We start from the raw sequence: 8,314 nt of genomic DNA on the forward strand, positions 1-8,314 counted from the left end.
AACACAACCTGAGACTTTCGAGTTAAGCTTTTGGGGGGCAAAATGAGGACAGCAGCCCAGGAGATAGCACCCAGACAGCTCTGAGAGGCTCCTCTAAAGAGGTATGGGGCAAGGACAGCATATACGTGATTTTGCTGAAGGGGAATACATGCAATCAGGACTTCCCAGGTGGTGGCTCAGTGGTAAAGAATCCATCTGAAATGTGGGATATTCACAGACGATGTGGGTTCAGTCCCTGAGATGGGAAGATCCTCTGGAGGAGGAAATGGCAACCCACACCAGTATTCTTGCCTGGAAAATCCAATGGACTGAGGAGCCTGGTGGGCTACAGTCCACGGGGTTGCAAAGAGTCAGACATGACTGAGTATGCACTGCTGCTGCTGCTAAGTATACATGCAATCATGCACTTTTGTGTGTGTGTGTGTGGAAATTTGTGCTGGTCTTGTGAGGCTTCTGCTAGTCATGAGAAAACAGTCACCACTGTGAAGGGTGTCTTGTATCTATATGAGGAGATACAAGAACTGGGCTCATAGAACTCATAAAATCAGCTCTTGAGATTATCTATCTGAGGATCCATCCTGCCGGTTTTCCTGGAGCACAGAGTGCCTCATTTCTGCTCTCCACCCTGAACTCCTTCAGGGGGTGTTGGAGGTCAGCAGCTGCAGCAGCACATGATTCAATCCTTGTGGAGGCAGATGGCAAGCACCCAGGGCAAGTGCCAATTTGTTGTTGGCAAACCCTATGGGATTTGATTAGGTAGCTGGGACTGAATCCCACAGGGACCAGTGAGAACATGGTGCTCAAGCATTAGGTGCTAAAAGCCGGCAAGGTCAACTTTGGGGGGAATAACTATCCTCTCTTGACCCTGTAACTATGGGTCACACTCCCAGTTCTCAAGATCAGGGGCAAAATGTAATGAATTATGACCCTGTCCTCAAGAGAGTCTGGAGACATCCTACAGCAGGCAGCAGGCAGCCACTGTTGCTATACGCTAGCTACCATAGAAAACTGGAGCATCAAACGGATTTTCCTCCTCTCTCCCAGAAGACAGAAAAACCCTTAATTCTGAAGCGAAGAGCATGCTGAAGCTCTTGTGAAATAGAATATAGTTTCTTTATTATTGACAATTTAGTTCAGTTCCATCACTCAGTCATGTTTGACTCTTTGCAACCCCATGGACTGCAGCACACCACGCTTCCCTGTCCATCACCAACTCCCAGAGCTTGTTCAAACTCATGTCCATAGAGTTGGTGATGCCACCCAACCATCTCCTTCTCTGTCACCCCCTTCTTCTGCTGCCGTCAATCTTTCCCAGCATCAGGGTCTTTTCTAAGGAGTCAGTTCCTTGCATCAGATGGCCAAAGCATTGGAGCTTCAGCTTCAGCATCAGTCCTTCCAATGAATATTCAGGACTGATTTCCCTTAGGATGGACTGGTTGGATCTCCTTGCAGTCCAAGGGACCCTCAAGAGTCTTATCCAACACCACAGTACAAAAGCATCAATTCTTCGGGACTCAGCTTTCTTTATGGTCCAACTCACATCCATACAAGGCTACTGGAAAAACCATAGCTTTGACTAGATGGACCTTTGTAAGCAAAGTAATGTCTCTGCTTTTTAATATGCTGTCTAGGTTGGTCATAGCTTTTCTTCCAAGGAGCAAGCATCTTTTAATTTCATGGCTGCAATCACCATCTGGAGTGATTTTGGAGCCCAAGAAAATAAAGTCTGTCACTGTTTCCATTGTTTCCCCATCTATTTACCATAAAGTGATGGGACTGGATTTTCATTTTTTGAATGTTGAATTTTAATCCAGCTTTTTCACTCTCCTCTTTCACTTTGATCAATAGGCTATTTAGCTCCTCTTCTCTGCCATATGGGTGATGTCATCTGCTATCTGAGTTATTGATGTTTCTCCTGGCAATCTTGATTCCAGCTTGTGCTTCATCCAGCCCGGCATTTCACGTGATATTCACTGCATAAAAATTAAATAAGCAGGGTGACAATATACAGCCTTGACGTACTCCTTTCCCAAGTTGGATCCAGTCCATTGTTCCATGTCCAGTTCTAACTGTTTCTTATTGACCTTCTCGGGAGGCAGTTCAGGTGATCTGGTATTCCCACCTCTTGAAGAAACTTTCACAGTTTGTTGTGATCCACACAGTCTAAGGCTTTAACATAGTCACTGAAGAAGAAGTAGATGTTTTTCTGGAATTCTCTTGCTTTTTCTATGATCCAGCATAATGTTGGTCATTTGATCTCTGGTTCCTCTGCCTTTTCTAAATCCAATTTGAACATCTGGAAGTTCTTGGTTTACATACTGTTGAAGCCTAGCTTGGAGAATTTTGAGCAGTACTTATTGACAGTACTTCTAAACATTTCCCAGAGTAAATAAATTTTATCATCTGTCTTTTCTTAAATATCATTAAAAATGTTTTAATTCTATATGTTAAAATTATACCAAAATAAAGCAAGCTCTCACTGTTGGCTTCTGTTTCAGTCTAGGACTGCCATTCTTCTCTTTTTGATTTTCCCCTCATAAATAAGCAACACTTACATACTGTATTATTATTTTTGATTCCCAGTCCTTCTTTATCTGTGGAGTTAAATCACAAAATTAATTTCTCTTTGCTTATCCAGAGTTTGATTCCTTATCATCTAGCAGTTTATCTTCAATGTAAACACTGGACATGTCTTACCCATATTTTCCTTTAAAGCTTACTTTTTTTAGTTAAAAGTTTTAATGATAGTAAATTGCAAATACCAGATATTCTAACATTTTCTTTCCAAGATCATCCTTTATCAGACTTCAGTGGTGAAAATTTGGTTTTTATTTTTAATATATATGCTCATATAATGATGTAACACATACAGTATAAATTTACCTTCAGTATATTTAGAAATAATTGGTTAAAGATCTTAGGAAGATACTTTAGGCTGTTAGTTTAGTTACAGTTTATCAGTTCAGAAAAAAATGTTCCCATCGTGTTTGTGTGATACAGAATCGCAACAGGTGCCATATTTTATAACAAAGCTCAAAGCTCAGGCCTCTGTGGAATCTACACAATTCACTGTCTTCATAAAGATGCTATTTCATACACAGTGAATTTGTTTAGCCAATTAGTCAAGACTAATATACAAAGTTATTTCAAGAAATATTCCCTTAGGATCCAGTGGGGGAATGAAAACAATGTATGATTTCCTGTAAAAATTTTAAAATTTTCTTTTTTGGTCACATCATGCAACATACAGGATCCCAGTTTCATGACCAGGTATCAAATTCATGCCCCCTGTAGCAGGAAGGCAGAGCTTTGTCCACTGGACTGCCAGGGGTGTCCCACATCTGTAAAATTCTGATGGTGTATTAAAATAAAAAACCTTACTCCAAAGCATTTCACACTGATTTTCTGAAACAGGTTAGCAGTCTCTTAATTTTCGTGAAGATTTATTGTATTTTTGAGAAGTTGTTCAAGGCTTTAAGGGGAAATCATCATAGTGTCCCAAGGAGAAAAAAGAGATTTGCTCTCAGATGCACAGACAATGGAATCTAATGTATATAAGCGAATAATGGTAACCTGGGCATTTTAAATTCTGCTGTATGGAGCCAGAAAGCAGGAACATTCATCCTAGCTGCTGGACCACAGAAGGACATCACCCATGGGTGAGAGGAGCCAGGAGAGAAACATCTTCTGACAATGCCACCTTTAGCTCCTTGTCACAGCTCTAAGGGGAATACTTATTGCCTAGAGGCTACTATGGCAACAAGGACAATGTGGAAGGATGCTGGAGATTCTCTGTGGGACATTCTTCCCATAACAGTCTTGGTAATGTCAGGAATTAAGAAGGAACCAAGGCATTGATTCAGAGACTAGGAGAAGAAGAAACAGTGCCACCCAACTTATGCTGCTCACAGTGTGATTGGCTGGGTTAGCTGCAGCTCTCAGGATGCTACTTCTGTAAATTCCCTCTCTTATTCATCAATCCTGCCTTAGGCGGATGAGGTGGAGCCATCCTTTGATGTGACATGCATGAGCTCAGTCATGTCACACTCTTTGTGACCCCATGGACTGTGGCCCAGTGGGCTCCTCTGTCCATGGGATTTTCCAGGCAAGAACCCTGGAGTGAGCTGCCATTTCCTTCTCCAGGAGATCTTCCCGACCCAGGGATGGAACCTGAGTCTCCTGCGTCTCCTTCATTGGCAAGCGGATTCTTTACCACTGAGCCACATGGGAAGCCCCTGTAGCCTGTTAGGCCATGGTTAAAAGCACTGTGACTAGGCACACAGCAGGCTGCTCTTGGTGGTGACTACGAAGAACCAGCTTTCCTGATGAGCTGGACACACCTCCTTCCTTAGAGAAGTCAAGAAGAGATCAGGTGAAGCAGCAAAAATGAAAGGACAGGAAAACGTGGGGCATGGTGGTAACAAGCCCAAGGGACTGCCCATGAGGTGACACCAAGGGAAGGCCACCTGGGGATGGACACGAGACAGCCTGATTGCAAGAAGTTTGTGGTCTTGGGGAGGATGAAGTCAAATATATTGGCAAATCAATTACAGTAAGTTCCCTACACATGAATGAGTTCCATTCCAGAGCATGTTCGTAAGTCCAATTTTATTTGTAAGTCCAACAAAGTTAGTCTAGTTACCCAGCTAACACAATCAGCTATATAGCACTGTGCTGTAGTATGTTTGTAACACTTTTCACACAAATAACACATAAAGAGCAAACAAACACAAAATTTAACATTTTTACTCTTACAGTATAGTACCTTGACAAATGAAATAATACAGTACAACAGCTGGCACACAGGGGCTGGCATGAAGTGAACAGGCAAGAAGAGCTACTGGCTGAAGGAGGTGGAGGAAATGGGAGATGGTAGCACTGAAGGATCGTCAGCAATAGGAGATGAGGGCAAACGGCAATTCCACTCATGCTTGACATTGACAGAATGCATGTTCGCATCTTTGAAAGTTTGCAACTTGAAGGTTCCTATGTAGGGGACTTACTGTAGGTGGCTTAAGGGTTGCGATGTCAGAAACAAGAATTTAAGAAAGGAGTGCATAAGAAGGACTAAGGAGTCAGATGGAAAGCTCAGGGAAGGTTTCCCAAAGAAGGTAACCTCAAAACTGAGAACCTGAAGAATCAGGAGGCAGAGAGAGAGTTCAGGAGAAGCCAGAGGATCTGGAGAGGAGGAGGTGGCAGAAGGAGCCTAAGTTCTGTTGTGGATTAGCTGAGTGTGTGTGTCTGTAAGACAGCAGTGTGGAGACATCTAAGAGGCATTCGGATGTGTGAGTCCAGAGCTCAAGAGCAAGGTCTCTGCTGGAAGTAGTTGTGTTTGCGTGTGTGTGTGTGTGTGTGAGAGACAGAGAGAGTGATCAGCACACAGTGGAGCAGGAAGGGGACAAGAGGAAGGGGCAGCCAGAGTGGGGAGAATAACCAAGGAAGATGACTGTTTAGAAGCCAAAGGGAAAACCTGCTTCAAAAGGGGAAAAGAGGTTAAGAGTTCGGACATGCCAAGTTGCTTCAGTTGTGTCCAACTCTTTGCTGACCCCATGGACTGTAGTCTGCCATGCTCCTCTGTCCATAGCATTTCCCAGGGAAGAATGCTGGAGTGGGTTGTCATGCCCTTCTCTAGGGGATCTTCCCAACCCAGGGATCAAATCTATGTCTCTTATGTCTCCTGCATCTGCAAGCATATTCTTTACCACTAGTGCTACCTGGGAAGCCCTCAAGAGTATTAATTGTAACTAAAAAGTTAGGTGGAGACTACAAAGCATCAGTGATATTTAGCAAGGGGGCCTTGATAATCTCGACAGAAGCGGTTTCTGTAAAGCTGGTGGTGGGGAAGAATTTGTGATCCAATTATGAATGGCAGCGAAAAGTACATGACAGCTGTGTTCTCAGAACAGAGTTTTCTTACTTCCTTAAAAAAGGTTTTCTTTCTCTCCTTCATTCCAGGAAGCAAGCAAAAATGGAAATAAGCTGACATGGGATAGGGTACAACTGAGAGGCTGAAATTGTAAATAAATGAGGGAAGGGACCTCTCTCTGGTGGTCCTGTGTTTCAGACTCTGCTCTTGCAATTCAGAAGACGCCTGTTGGATCCCTGGTAGGGGAACTAAGATCCCACATGCATTTCGGTGCACCCAAATAATAATTAATTAATTAAGTGAGGGAAGGAGATGATCCTTACAAGCTCCCTGAGGAGGGTGTGGGGCGGGCAAGGATCTGGAGCTCAGATGTGTGTGTGTGTATGTGTGTGTGTGTGTGCATGCTAAGTCACTTCAGTTGTGTCAGACTCTGCAACGCTATGAACTGTAGCCAGGCTTCTCTGGAGCTCATAAACAGTATTCAAAGTATTCAAACTTTGACCTCAACTGGAGGGGAAAGAGGAAAGGGAAGCAAGAGGTGAGGATGAGTCTGTAGTTTTGGGGGAAGAAGATTAAGGTGCCTCTGCCTAGAGGAGCCTGTCTTCTTGAAATAGGAGCTGAGGCATCTCCAACTCTATCCAAACCAGAACTGCTGATCTCGCTTTGAACACCTGCTCCCCTGCCATCATCATAGATGAAAATTCCACTCTTTCAGTTAACTCAGGCCAAAAGTCTTGGTGTCATCCCTGAATCCTCTTGTGTCCCACAGTAAGGCCACTAGTGAATTCTGTCAATTCTGTAACATTTTCCCTGAGTCTGATGGCTGGTCATTCCCTCCCTTTCTGGTCTAAACCACCATCATCACTCATGGGGACCATTGTCACAGCTCCCTTAGCCAGAGATACTGGGGTGAATGCTTTTTCCCACCAAATGCATGTCCATATGGACCCTAAGAATGTGACCTTATTTGGAAATACATTTTTACATTTATAACTAGTTAAGATAAGGTGATAACAGATCTCTAAATCCAACAGTTGCATCCTCATATGAAGGCCACGTGAAAACATACAGAGACACAGACAGCCGAGGAGGATGCCATGTGATGATGATGGAGGCAGAGACATGATGGTGCAACTGCAAACCAGGGACTGTTGGCAGCCACTGGGAGCCGGGAGGAGGTGAAGGAGAATGCACGCCTAGAGCCTTCAGAGACCAGCCCTCCGAACATCTTGATTTTGAACTTCTGACCACTAGAGCTGTGAGAGAATAAATTTTTGGTTGTTGGCATCCAATCCCACCACTTCACGGCAGATAGGTGGGGAAAAAATGGAAACACAGATAGACTTTATTTTCTTGGGCTCCAAAATCACTGCGGACTAGAACTGCAGCCATGAAATTAAAAGATGCTCAGTCCTTGGAAGAAAAGTTTTACAAACCTAGGCCTCATTTTAGAAAGCAGCCAACAAAGTTCTCTATAGTCAAAGCTATTGTTTTTCCAGTAGTCATGTACAGATGTGAGAGTAGGACCATAAATAAGGCTGAACACTGAAGAACTGATGCTTTTCAAACCGTGGTACTGGAGAAGATTCTTGAGAGTCCCTTGGACAGCAAGGAGATCAAACCAGTCAATCCTAAAGGAAATCAACACTGAATATTTATTGGAAGGGCTGACTTCATTGAATATTCATTGGACTGATGCTGAAGCTGAAGCTCCAGTACTTTGGCCACCTGATGCGAAGAGCCGACTCATTAGAAAAGACCCTGATGCTGGAAAGATTGAAGGCAGGAGAAGGGTACGACAGAGGATGAGATGGTTGGATGGCATCACCGACTCAATGGACATAAGTTTGAGTAAGCTCCAGGAGTTGATGAAGGACAAGGAAGCCTGGTGTACCACAGTCCATTGGGTCGCAAAGAGCTGGACATGCACAGAACTGAGTGACTGAACAATAGAATTTTGGTTGCTTTGCCCCAAGAAACTAGTCTTCTCTTTTTGTCCCCCCACTGTCCCAGCTCAATGGAGCAGCAGAGTCCTCGTTTCCAAATGTAAATCAGGTCGTGTCTCCCTCTACTCAAAGGCCCTCTTAGGAGGTCCCTTCCCTCTGAACATGAAATCAATGTCCTCATTCCCACAGGTTCCATGTGGTCTAACTCTAGTTGCCCCCCTGATGTCAGCTCCTCTTACCCTTCTCACAGCTCAGTCTGGCTTGAGCTGGTTTCCAAGCACATAAGGCATATTCCTGCTTCAGAACTTTAGCACCTGCTTTTCCTTCTGCCCAGAATACTCTTGCCCTCCAGTCTTCACAGCACCACTTCAGTTTCTTCTTGTCAGGAGGTCCTTCTGGACCTCTTAAAAATGGCACCCTCCTCCCGGTTCCCTTATTCCACTTTGTTTCCCTGGCAAAACACTTCCTCACCCAACACAGTGTATGCCTACTTGTTAAGTAC

This window comes from Budorcas taxicolor, chromosome 20 (genome assembly GCF_023091745.1).
Source record: "Budorcas taxicolor isolate Tak-1 chromosome 20, Takin1.1, whole genome shotgun sequence".
Classification (NCBI taxonomy): domain Eukaryota; kingdom Metazoa; phylum Chordata; class Mammalia; order Artiodactyla; family Bovidae; genus Budorcas; species Budorcas taxicolor.